Source organism: Neodiprion pinetum, chromosome 3 (assembly GCF_021155775.2).
Source record: "Neodiprion pinetum isolate iyNeoPine1 chromosome 3, iyNeoPine1.2, whole genome shotgun sequence".
In the NCBI taxonomy this organism is placed as follows: Eukaryota; Metazoa; Arthropoda; class Insecta; order Hymenoptera; family Diprionidae; genus Neodiprion; species Neodiprion pinetum.
Window position 1 is genome coordinate 40,667,644 of NC_060234.1, and position 17,371 is coordinate 40,685,014.

The window sequence follows — 17,371 nt, forward strand, 5'->3', positions numbered from 1 at the left end:
ACCATTTCTTTTTTTCTCCTCTTTTCCACGTCAGTGAAATGTTTGTATTTTCTTTTAAACTCATTTTCCCGAACTTGCGTCCCGCATTGTTTTCTACGTCAGCCATCGTTCACGTATGTCAGGGAATAATGAATTTACTCCCCTGCGATTGAATAGACGACTCTGTTTATCCCCTATACATTTTGCTTTCTGTCAGAGTATTTCTTTTCAACGTGTAGATAAGTGCATCCGTCGTTACTGTATTTCCTAAAAAACTACGCGTCACTCCACGTGTAACGCTGATCTGCGGAAGCCAGCATCTCCGCATATTTTGACGCTTATGTTCCCATCAACTGCCGCATTGTGTCAGTCAACGTGTCTGTATCACACGATACGTATATCGCAAAGCCGTGATAGCGTTGAAAACGACTCTAATTTATCCCCCCTGCCCCTTTTATTTTTTTTTTTTGTTTTTCAACCACGAGTTACCATTTCACCCTCGTCAAGCAGGTGACGAACGATGCGCGCGATAAGCCGAAAGTTGTTTCGAATTTGTGCACGGTGAGTAAGACGAATACAGTGGACAAAGGAATATCACCTCTTAAAAAGCATGACGTCAGGAGTGAGACACTCGCCCGCACCAGAAGACGCGAACCGTCTCCTGAAGTATTTACGACCCAATAGAATCGCTGACGGGCTTTTCAAGCGTTTTAGCGTCGTGCGCTTTTCACTTAGCTCGGACTCGTACCTACGAAGGATCGTTTACAATCGGACCCGAAAAGTGCAGGCAAGAATCCGTCGCAACGGATACTCGTGATTTTTGAGTAACGTCAGCGAATCCTCAATTCTTTGTTTGAAGTACGATGGCGAGATCATGCAAGTAGCGCGTCTCATGGATCATTTGCGCGAAAATTAAGGAATGAATTACGTGCTCTATCCGCGTATACGTCTCGTCCTGCTTAATTGAATCGCGTTAAAAATTAACGACATCGTTGCCTGCAGGGGGTGACGGAGTTCTTCGAACCGGCATCCGCGGGGTTAATTGGGGGTCAAGTGAGGCTTCTGGTCGCGTGGAAGCTCCAACTGTTCCTCATAATTCCAATGCAATGCCCGCGTTTATTAAACTTGCAGCCCGTTTCAGGCGTAACGGTAATGGATGGATGTCTTTACCGCGGTCTGTCATGATCAGAGAGAAGGCTTTCGCCTCTCGATTTCTTTGATACCACAGACACGCGTCTTCATTTCACGCGTTATTTGACGAGCCAAGTATCGCTGTATTTATTTACTTACGACGGAGTCTACCAGGGGCTTTTATTTTCTTCTCGAAAAAATTAAAGACTCGGAGAATAAAAACCTTCGGAGAAGAAATTATTTCATCATTTTTACACGAATGAAATTTCAACGATATCATCACGATTCATCAAGGTCATTGAGTTCTTCGCCATTTAATTTACCGACAAAACAAACTAATTCGAAGACGTACGAGTACGTGGAAAGGGAGAAAAAGCTTACGATTTTTAAAATATTTTTTTTTATTTTTTTTTTTCATTCGTCATAGGTGTATTTACTCCACTAACAAACGGCCGTAATGATGTGCAATTAGTTTAATCATCCGTTCGTTGCAGCCAATTAAATGATGAAAACGACATGTTTTCGAATTTTATTTTGAAAAGAAGTTCACGCTAGAAAAAAAAAAGGCGAGACATTCCCATTTCCACCCAACGTTTTAATTAGTACGCCTCGGTGACTCTGGCTCCACTGTATGGCCAGCCGCATATATAGAGGGCCCGATCCCCCCCAAGCTTTGAACACCATTTGGATATTAAACGCGATCCTTATGCCTTTATATACCGTCTAGATATCCACACGCCAGAGAGAACCGCCACCTGGAGTTTATCCTTTTTATATTATCGTAAACGCAACAGATGCATCGCGAGTCAAGTAAGGGATGAAAAGCAATCGTTCAACCATGTCTGTCCATGAAATGGAAATACACATGTATGAGAACTGCCGAATTGTAAGGCTATACAGGCACAAGTGTCGGCGACATTTGAGGCGACGAAAGAATCAATCACTACCCTCTCGTCACGCGTCCCAAATCGTGTGATTCGATCTCACAAGGGGTTACGTCATTCTTTTTACGTCAGCACAGTTTTCATCCTACTGAATTTTCCCGCAAGTTTACCCCCATTGATAATTCCGCTGTGCCGATTTGTGATACAGTTAATAATTGGTAACGAAGAAACGGTAATTTCACAGTGTTTGGGAGAAACGAGTGATGCGACTTGTCCATTGGCATTTAGCAACGATGCTCTGGTGTAGAGCATCGGTATATATCAGGAATCGGATATATTTTTAGCGGTGGCCCGTGGGTGGCCCGACATGTCTTACAACCCTCTCTGCTCCGGCCTAGCCGTAGCACCGCCTTTAAATACGTCCAAAAATAAACTAATTTGTCCCGAATTTATCACCAACGATTTACAGAATAACCAGCTCGAGCCAAGCTGCAAGGCGAGACTCCGTGTATAATGTGCTGCGGAGGCATTAATTATTATGTTTACCCACGAAATCATTCACGGAATCTGTTTGAGAAGTTGCAAGATTGTAACAATTTTATCATCACGTCACAGGAAATTGATTAATACAAAAGTCCTGTTTTCATTGCCATTTCACAAAGCGAGAAAAGGTGAATCGTTGAGTTTGAAAATGAAATCGAACAGGATTCGGCGTCGGTACGGAAATGTAATTTTATTTATTTTAAACCGACGGAAAAACCGTAGAACATTGAAAAAGAAAAACGGAACCTTTGTGCCGAACGGAATGGTCGAGGTTTATAATACCCCATTGTAAAATAACTGCACGTATCCCGAGTAAATTAAAAACAAATATTTTCCCATACGCGCATACAAGTAAATACACACGTACTCGCATCGGATAAAAATTTTACATCACCTAGTCTGATGTAATTAAATGTTATTTTTCGATCTTTTTTCTTACGTTCGATCAACTCGATTGGATATTTTACACGTTTCAATATCCACACCACACACGGTGGTGAACATCTCCTCCAAAATGCTGGCAGTACTGTCATTAGTCGGACAGTCTCCTTTCGCCGTGTTAATCAAACTGTTTATCTTTAATTACGTGAAATTTAATACTATGCATCGAACTCTCCATACCGCGGTGCTACAGTTTACGGAATATGATCAAACAATGCCTCCACATCGCAGCGCGAAAGTTCTTCGCGTTTGAGTCTCACGACGCAGATTGACAAAAGCCTGGAAATTACACCACAGATAACTGACGTTCGTAGATAATTAGCGGTATGTTTACACCAAGTGATACACCGAAGTGAACATATGGCGGGAAATATTCCTCGAGGATAAACAAATACGTCAACGCACCCCAGCGCGCTGCGGAAGCACGGCATCTCGGATGGACCCCTCGCTTCGGATTCTGCCGTCGACAATAGAGGAGTTAATGAAAGATGCGCGACGCTAGTTATAAATGCCATAACTCAACGGAGCTCCCCAGACTCTCTTCTCGGCTCCCCGATCTCTGCGCGTATGAACGACGGGCATCCCCTTATCGCATCGCTCTGTTGTGTGTGACTTCTGACTCACTCCACTAAGCGCGGGCGATGGATCAGCTGAACTTGGGAACCACCACCGTAAGGATAACAAGAAAGAAAAGGTGATGGATCTCCGGAAAGCACCGAGTTTCTACTCTTCATTGACAATACTTGTCTACCTTGGTTTGGGGTTGATTTCTAGTGTCGTCGAATACCTAAAATGGAACCACCGTATGAAGGTGATGAAGAAAATCACCCTGAAGATGATGAAAGGAGAACAGTGCATTATTTACGCGAGGCCAATTACAGAGGATTCGTACCGAGCATGAATGGTCATGCCATAAATGCGACGAGCACCAAAGCTTCGCGGAAAAGCTCGTGAATGGTGCAAAAGCTCGACGATAAGCCGTGACGCTTTTATTGGGTATAATTCCGAGAAAGATTGCAGTAGACGCAATGCGGATATATTTGACGAGTGGTTTACGGTCAATTGAAAGGGTCGCCAAACTGCTGACAGTCGATCTTTCATAATCCATCAAAGGAATCTTTTATCAAGGATATAATCCGACTTGGACACGTGTCTCGCATACAGTCCTGCTAGGGCAGATGTCGTTAAGCATCAAGTTCGCGATCATGATCGATGTCGTTTACGCTGAGAAGGGTGAGACGGAAAATAGCGTGAGTAACTCTCGGCGTTTTGACAAACTAGTCGAAACACTTTTCCAGCCTCCGACTGCCCCGTTATGAAAAAATGGATGTCAAGTTCAGACAGAGCGGAAAGAATTGCGAAAGAAGTTACCGAGTCTGCGACGTCTGACGAGGATGCGCTCGATTCCCAACAACCTGACCAAAATCCAGACGCGCGAGACCTTCGACCGTTGGTGCAACGAAGACTGCTACACGGTCTAGTTAATTCCGGTAAGTACTAAGTCAGCAATTAGCCAGGGTGTCCAATTTGACTCATTAGCGAAATGCACCGCGAGCCCAGTGTGCAGAGCGCCAAAGTCAACTTCTTATTCCACCAAAATACCTCGAGACCATGCAACTACGGCGGGTTTTTCCATCTTCTTTTACCACGGACATAATTAAGACGACAATCCTGAACTCAGACCCTAGGCAGAAAAAATCAACAGTCCCCGTTGTCCCGTATTAACATTCTAGGTGCAACCAGGGACGGTATCAACGACCCGAAAAGAGGAGTAGTGAATCAGAAGCCTTCGAGTAGTAGGTACAAGTGTTTTCCGGAACTATCTTCCACGTTGCTTTTTTTCCAACCTACAGAAATCTGTGGCAGGCTAATCCATTTCGTGACTCCTATCACCGCGTGACGCGCTCCCCTTCCTCGGCTGGTTATTTTATATCTCCTGCACCGAGCGTCGAGAGTGAATCACACTTGACGATACGCAGGAACAGAGCAGAGCCCTCCGTTTCGGCCACGTCGCGGCTCCTCCCCTGCAATTGGGTTGGATTATGTCCGTGTTCATGTGGCTGCTTCTATCGCGCCAGAATCTGGTCCCGAGGTCTTAGGGGCAAACTACGTCGAGGCTTTCGACCGAGTCCTGTCGCTGCGGGAGTAGGTGTAGCGGTAACCTAGAGGAAAGTAGGAACAGTTGTTATCTATTTACAGGCCATTTATCCGGGGGTGTCTGCTGTTTGGTCACTTTGGTGAATTATTTCTCACAAGCATATAGGAGGCGAGATCGGTGATCAGTGCCAGCCTTTCACCGTCGCGTCGTTTCCATTCACCTCCGGCGCACAATGCGACCCTTACGCTCAGCTGCAGCAAGGCTTTCCGGAAGATATTGGTTGCGATGATAAATAGACGTCAAGAGTTGGCGCCGTTCGGCTGACTGGTGAAAATGATCGTCAAATGATCCCGGAATACGGTTGTTGGCTGAGTTCCGCACCTGCGTATCCTGCTGGGGAAACGGGAAGAGGGTTGACGGTTAGAATCCATTCGTCTGGTGTCAACGTGACTAATCCACGCATATCGTACTTGGCACGCTACGTCTCATCCTTCGATTCCGATCAGGTAGACACAGAGACCTTCTTTTGTGCCTTTTGGGGCCCTGTTAAAGTGTCAAATGTTCGTCAAAAGGGATCAGGGCTAGATCGGTAGTTGTCAATCACGTGGCGTAATGCAGCCGCAAGTATGATTTAGATACGGGTATCAGAGAGGATTATATTCCGGTTCGGAATGCAGTCCATTGGACACCCGATATTCGTTCGATGCTGTCGCAGGTTCGTGTTCGAAAATAGTCGATGGACCGATTAAACGCGTTTTCACGAGTGATCTACACGAAGATTATATATGCTCAATGTGATTAATTCTCGACCCACAAAGTGGTAGCGTAAAGTTCGTCATCTGATATCGTTTCAAATTTCACCGTAATTCAAACAAGTTCAGCTCCGTCGATCCGGAGTTCATTTCACGTCGGTAACTGTCGGTCCTCGTTTTATTTCACTTGGCGAATCCAGTTGAAAGGGGGATTTGCTCGGTGATCGTTTAAACAGAAGCTGTGGAAACGTGAACCGTGTTTAAATAAGTTCAACGTCCCTGCCGGTAGCAGGTGGCGATTCGTTTCAAGATTAAATTAATCAAGAACTGCACTATTAGCCGGATACTAGCTTTTGATTAACCCAACGAACGAGACTAATTGCGGGTCTTTTTCATTCTGCGAATATGTCCGCGCGCCACACGCGTTGATGGAAAGTAATCGAGGGCTTTGAACAAAGGTTTAGAATCGCGTGGGCGATCAGGTGAATGTTTACGACGTATATTTGATCGATAGTAATTAGGCTGAAGGTAGAGATTGAAGGAATACTCGGTACAGAGCGTCGATAAAGTAAATATCCTACCGATGTCCTCGCGCAAGTAGGATCGATGAATCAAAAACAAAGCCCAGATCTCCGAGTAACATGACACTCCCAGCTATAGGTGTATGAGATATCTTAAGGAGAAGCTTTATTACGGGTAGTCGGACGAAGTCGACGGTGGATAAAGAGAAATTTATATCTGTAGGTGCGTGTCGCTAACGTTATACAGGCTGGATGTGTGCTGGAGGCGGAGTGCGGGGTGGGTGGGGCAAGAAAAATAATAATAAACAGTTTATCTATCAAGTATAAGCGGATTACCCGCGGGGAGCGAAGGCATGGCAGCGGCTGGAAGGAAGGAAAGACTGGGACCACGTGACCCTTATCTTATGAGTCAGATGAGGCTGGGCAGGATATCGCGTTTAGCCAGTGACAGCTGCGTAAGTGTAACTAAATAACGAACCGAGCTGCCAAGCCGCCGTTCAGTGATCAGCCGAGCCGTAACCGAGTATCTTACACCGTTACATCACCGATGTAAGCCGAGATTGAAGGATCGTGACAAAGCGGAGACGAGAGTAACGCGCGATTTACACATCCTTGTGAACATGCCAGATTCGTAACAAATCGTCCCGGAGTTCATAGTTCCGCGGAGGAACGCAGGAATTCCAATGATTCTACCAATTCGAAACCCATCGATGACTTGGTCGAGTGACTTTGAGTGAATTCGTGGGTTCGAGCGACTCGAGTTGAATTCACGTCGGAATTCAAGTGACTCCGAAGTACTTGAAAGGTCTTCGAGTGAACTGAAACGACTTGTGTCGCCAAGTGTGGACCTTACTTCAGACACGGAGGTTGTAAACTGTTCTAAAAGAGGAGACACGGGCATTAACGAGAAAGTAGCCACTTGAGAGGCGTATGTACGTACCTACCTGCCTATCTTGACTTTTCGGAATTCGAAGGACTCGGCGTAAAAAGGGGGAAATTAAGAAATGACAAGCCTTTCGCCCCGATATACCCGAAAGAAGTATCTTAATCTTTCCTCCACGTTTTAAATTCGGATCGCGAACATTCCGAGAGACGCACAGGCAGACGTCCGGGAATTCAACGGACTCGGTGAAAATTCTAATTTTTATACCCGTCGCAAAGCTGACGGAGTAACGAACGACGTTTACGCGTATATAAAGGCACGCTTCGCGGCAGAGGCGAAAATTAAATTCGATTGGAGTTCGACCTGGGAATGCGATCATCTCCAAATGAAATATTGATGACTGGCCGTCGTTCAAGGGTGTCGCGCGTTCATTTCTTCTCGACGACGATGACGGCGATGTTATAAATATTCATGCTAAAACGTATTAATCCTTCCTCATTTGCAATTCGTTGTTTGTTACGTGGCGTGACACGCGTTGGCTACATTCGACTCGACGCAAAGTTTCGAGATGAAATATTTGACTCGATGAACCGGTGCTTCGCATTCGCGGTGTCGATTACCATGCCTTTCGTTTCTTTCACGCTGACAAAAATGGCAAGACGCGTTGAGAAAGAACAGTTGGCGAGGTAAATAAATCACGTCGTACATGCAGGGTGGGTATAAGGTAAGAGCAAGCGGGTGAAAAAGGTGAATTTGTCAGATTTTTTTCGGGCTCGGTAGGCTGGAGACGAGGCGAATGACGCCTGTAGGGAAATCAGTTGAGATGATGAAATATATCTCGGGTTAATATTAAAACTTTTTCCCGGATCTATAGCCGACTGTTTTCCTCCGAATTCTCAAGACGTATCCGCGGCTGTTTGTATTCGTTATAAATGTACGGTGTACGTTTCAAGTTTTCTTCCGTGACTCTTGAAATACTTGAAAGTTTTCCTTTGCCGTTGGCTCTTCCGACTTTATTACAAGTACACGTCAGTCCTCTTAACGCTGTCGCCTCGTCTTGAATTCCTACGAGACGAAGCAAAGGAATATAGACATCTCGCTTTGCTAAGCTTTAATGGAATATTGCGCAGGTTCGCAGTAAAAGATTCATTATATATCGTATAAGATACATACGCCTGGTCAAAGGATGAAACTGCAGTATGACGCGCTCTGAAATTCGATTAAAATATTCCTTGAAGTTGGAGAAGCGCGACCGTATCAAATCCACGAAGACGCTGATAAGACGAGTCTCATCTTGAGTCGAATCCTCAGGACGCGATCCTCGGGAAAGTTTCTTCGTTTGGTTTCCAAAGTCGGTGGCTTTCCGCAATGTTGATTTCCTACAATGTGACCGGAGACGGATATTTAGGAGGGAACATTGCGGAGATGCGTTCCAAAGAGGGAAGAAGGACATTGTCTTCCCATTCTTCGTTGAATTTCGCTGAATCGTGGAAGCCAGGTGGGCCCGGATCTTCGCAAGTTCATCTCGTCAGCGCCTTGTTGGCTTTTGAACCTCGGAGCAAGGAAGAAGGCACTCAAAAATTCTCCCCTGGGCACTAGTGTCACGTCTCAACAGGGAGTCCTCGGTGCGTCCTCGGGTGCGGGCCAAGTGGTTTCCCTAGTGGGGTAGCTAACCTGACCCAGCAATCCCGCGGCCGCAACCCTGGAATATTAAACAACTGGGACGACACCTCGCGGCGCTCCCTCTTCCTCGTCCTCATCCTCGCCCTCTCTGTCTCTCTCTCTCTCTCTCTCTCTCTCCACTCTCTTTCGGCGTATTCCTCTCGCCGCACCCGCACCATCATCCTACCTTCCTCTCTCATGCTTGTCTAGTGATTACGCGCTTTGATCTCCGTAATCATCAACTGTTTCCCAACCGCCAACGGCTCAAGTTCGCTTTCCGCTATCCGCCCGTTTCACACACCAGACGGCGGTCCCTCCTCTCTCCCTCTAACTTTACCAGCGACATTTCCCCGGCGAATATTCCCATTTCGCTCCGCGTTCATCTGCTGGGTCTCGTTTTTAGCCAACAATCAACGTGCAGGAATTGACTGCGATGATAATCCCCGAGTTAGGTTGGGACTTCAATAGCTGCGCTCCGTTGTGCAGGATCGCTGTCTGTTTCATGCGGGTGCCGATCAAAGATTCAATTATATATAGTCAAGCCGTTTTTCACTATCTGTTGCACTAATCGTATTAGGATCCGTATACTCAATGACTCTTTGCTAACTTTTGTCTTTAGTGAATCAACATTGTCGATTAAAGAATGGTTCATCTCGTTAGCAATTTTTTACAAGATTTAAAGTGATTTCCCGAAGAGTCTATGAAGAGTTACGCTTCAATTTCACAAATCTGATAGTATATAGGTATATATTGAATTCCAGTAAAGTTACCTCAAGGATTTAAATGTACGATAATTGTGCGATGGTTTCGATTCAACGCGAAAAATGACGGTGACTATAAACAAGAGAAGAACAAAGGTTGGAAAACAGTGAGTGAAGAAAAAAAGAAAAAGAAAAAAAAAAAAAATTTTTCGATTACTCTATGCGGAATCGTTTTCGCTGTAGGAGATTTGTTCGGAGAGCGCAACGAGCAGCCTTTGAAAGCGGAGCCGTCGAAGGTGGATCGACAAAAGCCTAAAACAACAATCCCGCAGGCATTTGAAAACCATCCGAACCCTTCAATCGGTATTAGGCAATTTAAATGTAGATCGTTTCGTATCTGACGAATGCTCGCGAGCTTGCAGAGCTTAAGCCGACATACCTACAACGTAAATATATGCATGTAATTGTGTATGCATGTGTATAACCGAAACAGGCGAACAGACGCATGTGTGCCGTTTTGGAACACGTGACGATGTTCGCCCGAGTCACCCTCTTTTATTTGCGGGATAATTGGTGCAGTTGCATCGCCTCGAACGTGTCAGTCTAATCCCAGTTGCCCACTTGATATATATCGTGCGAAGGCAAATAAGCCAAATTGAAACGAGGCCGTTTCAATTCGCTGCTTTGCCGAGATCGAGCGATTCGGCACAGGGTGCCGTATCACCGCCGACTCTTTGCTTAATGGAAAGAGAAACTAGAACCGAGGCCTTAACTCTCCGCCCTCGAAACTCCCCCACCCTGCGGAGTTTGTTTAATCCCTTAATCCTTTTCAGACCAAATTAGCTACGTGCTGATAATAAATGAGCTGGTATTAAAAACAAGAAGAGAAAGAAACATCGTTCAGCATCGCGACTCTTGATTTACATTGGCAAGTTTTGTTCAAAAAAGTAGAATTAATAGAACTTGAGTCCCTCCGAGAGTTGTCGAAGCTCTTGAGATCCGCAGCGGATGCTCAATAGTCGACTTACCTGTTTTCACTCTTACAGTATACTTCTGAACTCGGCTTAAGATGGATTTATCTCGGCTTAATCGATTGTTTCTTACGGAGTCGGGTTTACGTACTCGAATCGTGCAGGGTATATTGTCGCGGTGGATAAACTTCTCCAAATTTAAATACTCGAGCCACGTGTAGCACCGTTGAAGAATATACCGCACATAACTTGAATCGAGCACATAAACAAATATGTTTACCTCAAGAGTCACCAAAAAGACGTCGCCTCGTTCTCGTTGCCCTTCAAACCCTCGCCTCAAAGTTATACCTCGCTTGCTCCACTCATAGTTTCTCTCTACCGTACGCTTACAGTAACTAACGAGGCATCGTAATTTTTCCAGCCACAACCAGTAGAAAAAACCAGAAAAAGAAGAAGCAAGGTGGAAAAGAATATGCGGTCGAAGATGAAAATAGACCAAGTGTTCCAAAGATTTGAGAAGGGTCCTTTGAACTTGGTGAACCTTTTTACAACGCCAATCGAAAGTTCATTATGGAAGCTGTCACCGAATCAATGTTAAGCGGTTATATTCAAATAGATTCCGCATTCATAACCATTGATGTAACTCTGCGGTCAAAACTGTACGCACAACAATTCAAAGTCAAAAATGTTTTAAATAAAAGGTTGATCGTGAATTCGGTGAATTGTAACAGTTTCGAACACTGACATGGAAGGTGTTCCAGATCGATCTCTACGATTTCATTTCTTTTGCAATATGTCACAGCAGACTAAAAACTAAGCGACACGTATTTTTTTTTTTTTTATATCTGCCATCAAACATTGTAAGGATTTGATAATTTTGTTTTCAATTTAGAATACTGAATTTTTCATTTCTCGTTATGAGAAAACTTTTCCAATTGGATTGGTTGAAAAATATTATGTTCTTGTGGGTGAAACTGTCAAATCACCCCTTGACATGCCTCGCTTCGGAAGGTGGTTTCACCCCCTTAAAGTGTTTAATGGCAGGTGAAAAAAAATACGTTTCGCTTAATTTTTAGTCTATTATAACATATTAAACAAGAAATGAAATCGGAGATGTGGACTTGGGATACCTAGCCAGCCCGAAATCCGCTGTTCACCTGAACATTTCAATATAAAATATATCTGCAAGCTTCCAAAGCTGCAATCCAACGACCCTCGTACTCGGCTAAACGCCTATTCCTGTACCGTAGTCTCTTCAGTAACAACTTTATGCCTACTATTTAGTCTGGCTTGAGCAAAATTGCAGCCTTTAAATACCCGCGAGCGTTGCACAGACGGGTTGCAGGATCGGCTGGGGCCGCACTTTTCCCTTCGGTCATGTAGCCCGTAAATGAGTGGAGGCGCAGATGTGGATGTACTTTTACACCACGGAACCACCCGTGTGTACGTGCACGTAAGCAACGGTGATGACGGGGTGTGCTCAAGGAACCCTTTTCTCCACCCTCGGCTGTTGCCCGTCATTGTTGTTTAGGTGCCTGCCTGTGTTCCCCCCCTGGTCGAAGAAAGAAAATTGCGAAATGCTATGAGAAAAGCACGCAACTAACAACGATCGCGTACCGATATGAGAGGATAATTGTGCATGTATGCCGGCTCCATCCACCGTTCAGAAATATCGAGGGAGCCGTATCCTGGTCAGAACCAGTCAGAAAGCGCCGCAACGCCAAGAGCGGACCCAGTCAATGTAGCTAATCGTGAACACTTCGGATGTGCTTAAAGCGATTACAGCATTGAACCGTAGTGGCTGCCTGTTATTAGTTCCGTAAGCGCCTACAGGCTGATTCATACCGAATGGCACCGTGTAGCGGGGTCCATAAGTGCAAAAAGGATTCCAGTTCGTTGTTCATTCAACGTTCGAAATCACGCAGATAATTTCGTTTCTCGCGATGATTTTCAAAGTCACGGATTTGGAATTCGATGTGACGTGTGAAAACCAAACCGATGGGTTCCATTAGATGATAACAGTTCCAATTCGTACGGTGAGGATCCTTGTTATACCGATGCACCGGAATTTATCCCCGTTGCCGAACGTGAATACGTTTGAAAAAGAAGAAAAACAACCAGACGCGAAAAGTAAAATTGCTCTTTTGTGTGGCAGCAACTTCGGTCTGAATGGAAAACCTCCTTATTTCCTTTCTGTGAGCAGGAATTGTGTAAAGTTTACGGCATAGTCTCATTACGGTATTAGAGAGATCAGAGTCGACACATTCTGACATCAGGTTTCAGTAGGTAATCTAAAAACGCTTCAAGCCTCACGAAGCAGTCCATACGGTCGCATCTGTAACACACGTAATGGATTGTACATACATGCGAGGACGGTAAGAAGGTACAAAGCAGACACAGCGAGCTGACAAGCGCCATATGGCTGCTTTGGACCTTTATCCTAGGCAACTGAGGCAACCAGAACCACTCGCTAGTCCACGGGGCTGTGAATTTACGGATTATAACCATTGTCGCGAGGATGTTACGGCGCAAATACGCCACCTCCTCGTAGCCGACATTGTCAAAGTCCACGTGTACCGCGGCGCAGCTAATTAGCTAATCCTTAGCTGTGCCATTATAAGCCCGAATTAGCCGTAGGTACGCCAACCCTTGAAGAATACAACCATAGAAGCAAGCTCCGAAGCGCATGAAGAGGCGTTTCAACGGCATATCCTTTATTACCACTGACGATCCTTTCTCCTGGAAAAAAGTAGGCCGTAGAATTATCCCAACGTCTGTGTTAAAAATTTCGCGTAACAACGTTCTCCACCACCATGATCGTTCGTCGTTTTTTCCCAATTCTCGCAGAGAGTCGGATGAGCTTTTTGATCGAGAGAGAGTTGTTACGGGGGTGGGTGGAGGGTGGGGGGATAATCGAGCACGCGTTCCTGTAGCGATCGGTTTGGCTAAGTAACGCACCGGTAAACATTGGAGTTTTTGTGGTCGTGAAAGGGCAATGACGCCCTCGACATCTGTCCAGTGTAAACACCTCGGTAACGCCGGTCTGTGGCGGGGGGGGGGGGGGGGGGGTGGGCTGGAGATCTCGTGAACTTGAACAACCCCCCCGAGGTCTAACTACCTCGCAGGACTAACTACGATCGAACCTTTTGTCCGACTTGAGAAGGGCGGCGCAGCGACCACCGCCTGCGATATTCAGCGTCTGGCATGCGGCATTTTTATTTCATCAGCGCTGCGGAACCGACGGCGTATCGCTCGTTAAAAACGAGGATGATGAGATGCCGGTGAATTAAGATTGGTTGAAGAGCAACTTTTTTTATACTCACTCTGTTTTATTGGTCCTTCAGTCTCAGCGATTCCTTCGACGCGGCCTCAAGACACGACATGGCAGTCCTTCGTCCGTCTGAAACATAAGGGTATAAAAATGTAATCCCCGTTACGTTACGGAGAAAGGAAAGGGCTGGTCGATGTGTGTATTTCCTTTTAATTTTTTTTTGTTTACTTTGCAAGCATTGATTATGCGAGTCGGTGCTCGAACTCGGGTAACGAAAGGCGTGTATTCAAACAATTTTTAAAGTCCTATTAAAAAACCGACGCCCGAAGCTTCCAAAGCCCCCGTTCACAGCTTGGTGGTGCATCGAGTATGTGCGTTCAGAGGCTGAAGAGTAATTAATCAAGAATCAAAGGTTTCGTATTTATCTCGAAACGGGACCGCGGGTGGGGATCGGAACGAAGATCGACCCGTGATGCTGAGTTTTCTATCACTGTAATTATGCAATACTCATTAGCCTCTGTATTGCGGCTCGAAAGGCGAGCTTGCCGGAGAACTAATTAAGCCTGTACCAGCTTTGAAATATCTCGCGATTGACTGACTGCGAGGCTTTTCTATATTTCATGAAACGTAGACTGAAACTGAATCGCGAAGTGAAACTGAAGAATACAATGCATAGAAAAGCAGGATCAGCTCCGGCAGCTCGGGTTCTTGAATTTTGTATAACTCGATCGTGCGATTATCGAGCGAAACGGTCTATATCTGTATATGCAGTTATGGAAGCCGGGCGAGCTTGCAGAAAGTCCGTGTATTATTCATAGTCGAAATTCCCGAAAGATTTCTTCCCGATTTCCTCCGACGTTCCAGATTCACTCCGAAACTACACACCGTGTAGACAAAAATCAAAGACCGCCTTTCTGCGGAGACGGACTTGACTGTACCTTAACGAAAACAATAATGCCGATTTATTCCGGGTTGTTGAACAGACGCGGCCGCAGCCTCCCGCCTCTCTTCCGCCATCTTTTCTTTCATCTATTCTATGAAGCCGCGATCCCGTCGAGCGGATACGCGTTCGTCGTACTTGGGATTTCATTTCGGAATCCGACGCGATTGCGGCGAACTTCGATCGCAATTGCCTTTCTCCTGCTTGCCCGTAATATCGCGAAGCTCGAACCTCCTCGAGCGCATAATTGCAACATAAAGCGTAATTAATGCGTCGGATGTATTAATGACAGATGTAGCAGCGCCATAAGCACCAAAGAGTAAACACGTGTTGACGCTGTCCTGGTAGTTGGCAATTTGATTAATGATCACTGATGCACGCGCGCTTCTGCAGAGATGGATAGTCAATACGATCCGGTAAATAATCCGCCTCAAAGCTCCCGGCCAAAGCAACACCGCCATTCGACTAATGCGTTGCCTATAAAAAACAAAAAAAAACGCGCCAACCCGGCATCCGCAACTATTTGCTATCGCAGCGAACATTGGCGCTCTTCCGTTCACGCGTCGTGTCGATCCGCTATCGAAAGATCACACCGGATCGATTTCACCGGGATTTCAAGCGCGTCGTTCGGGTAGTTCCACTTTTAAAGCGACTCAATTCTGACACGACATCCTTGTGTACACAAAAATCGATGAATGGTTTACCGCTCGCATGTGTAATGTGTTTTTTCCACACACTGTGTGAAACATTTGCGAAACAGACACCAAGAATCAATGGCTTTTGCAAAGGATTCCAATGAAGTGCTTTCCAAGGCTTCCCAGAGGAGAACGACTCTCATCGTCCGGTACTGTCACCTTTACCCCAACTCATTGTCCCTTGTGTCGAAACCCGAGGCAATAAGAAGTCAAGCACCTTGGCTTACGGGGGCGTGCGGTAAACCGAAGTGATTTCTAGACCACGTTTCCTGATTTTCCGACCTCCTTCTCGATCCCGCAGCGTCGTTGCGTGTCTCATCGACATCGGTTTATTTTACGGTGCTTGTTGTCGGCTGTAGGCGAGTCGCTTAAAGACCCAAGCCTCGAGGCTAATGCGGATGGAAATTTGATCACGGTTCGGGTGAGTGCCGCTGGCTTGAAGCGGTTAATTCGCTCGAGGTCAATCGACCTCGCGTCGTGCTCGCAGTTACCGAATCGCAAGGTGAAGAGGACAAGTATGTGTTCACCGATTCTCCGAAATCGTGTATTCGCGAATGGCGTCGTGCGATCGCAATCTGCGGAACATGTTCAGCGCGGTATCGTACGCAACGTTATTCACCGATTTTTTTATTACAATGAATTACGGCTCGTTTTTTGCGACAGTGTCTTGGCATCGCATGTACTTAACGTAATGATTCAACGGAATCTATCGAGGGTGGCGAGGAACTGCGATGAGAACGAGGTTTTTTCCCAGGCTTGGCTCGCCGTCTTTCGATATCATCGTGAAACGACGGAACTCGATTCCACGAGGGAATAATATTCCAGGATTAACGAACCGATCGGTGGATTCTCATCTGCAAGGCTGGCAAAATTACTCTAGCCCGATAGTTCGGTGCAGCCAAGGTCGCAATCTGCTTTCCAAAGTCCCTTCAATCTGGTAATACTTTTTTATCACTTTACTTGCACCATTCTGCACTGTCGGGTAAAAAGACTTTCGACCGTATAAGACGGGGTCTTTACTGCCAGGGTAAAAGAAATCGACGGAGATCGAGGAGGCTGACAAAAATAACAACTCAACATAAACGAGCATCGCGTGTTTTTTCATGATAAATCGTCGCCTCCTCATTCTCCTTGCGATCCTCGTAGAGACGCCGGAGTGTCGTACAAGTTTCGCAGCATCTTGTCGTATTTGTCTTCTACTCAGCTGTGTAACTCAGGTCGCGGGGTGATAAACGAATGATTTAGCAGATGATCTCGACCCGCGAGACATCGGAGAGAAAGAGGAAAAAAAAGGGAGGTAGAGATTACACGTTCAAAGCCCAACACTGAATGGTCACGCGAATCGCGCCAGGCTCCTCAACAAATCAATTAGCATGCGATATAATTATCGCTTCTCATTCCTGGACCGGTTTGCAGAGTGCCCAGCGAGAAGAAGAATAATGAAAAGAAGAAGAAGAAGAAGAAGAAGAAGAAGAAGACGAAGGAGAAAAAGAAGGGGGAGGAGCTGGCTCTCGCCTTCCTTTTTCACCCAATTCCCATTCCGAGGGGTCATCAGCTGTGGCCTTCTCATCTCGCCCGCGGGAAAAAGCTGACCGAATAAAGAGATCAAAGCAAGGATAACCGGGTTCGCTCGCATGAGCTGCGAGCAGCGTGTAAATTCCGCTAATCGGTCCATAAAATAGATGGTGAATTAGGGGTAATTGGTTTCGGGTGTAAACACCTTGATGGCGGGCTGCCCGCGGACCATTACACATCCCGCAGGACCCATTAGCGGCATCCCCGACCGGGCAAGTTGAAGAGCCTCTTCGAATCCTGGAGCAAAGTCTTTATCCTGCCGGAAAAGTAGGGATCAAGCGGATAGTCTTGGCCCGATTTATCGGGTGTCTGTGGATCCGATCG

At 46.0% G+C, this 17,371-nt stretch overlaps 2 protein-coding genes across 3 annotated transcripts in view; one reads left to right on the top strand and one right to left on the bottom strand.

Moving 5' to 3' along the window:
* The window catches only part of LOC124215676 (uncharacterized), a 310,475-nt gene that overhangs the window by 262,780 nt on the left and 30,324 nt on the right, over positions 1-17,371 (bottom strand). For both annotated transcript variants that reach the window (XR_011176625.1, XM_046619357.2), the window contains exon 2: positions 13,890-13,966. The gene's annotated coding sequence lies outside the window, so the exon portion shown is untranslated. The remainder of the gene's footprint in view (positions 1-13,889; positions 13,967-17,371) is intronic.
* The window catches only part of LOC124214519 (uncharacterized), a 278,457-nt gene that overhangs the window by 140,337 nt on the left and 120,749 nt on the right, over positions 1-17,371 (top strand). The gene's annotated exons all lie outside the window — the stretch shown is intronic.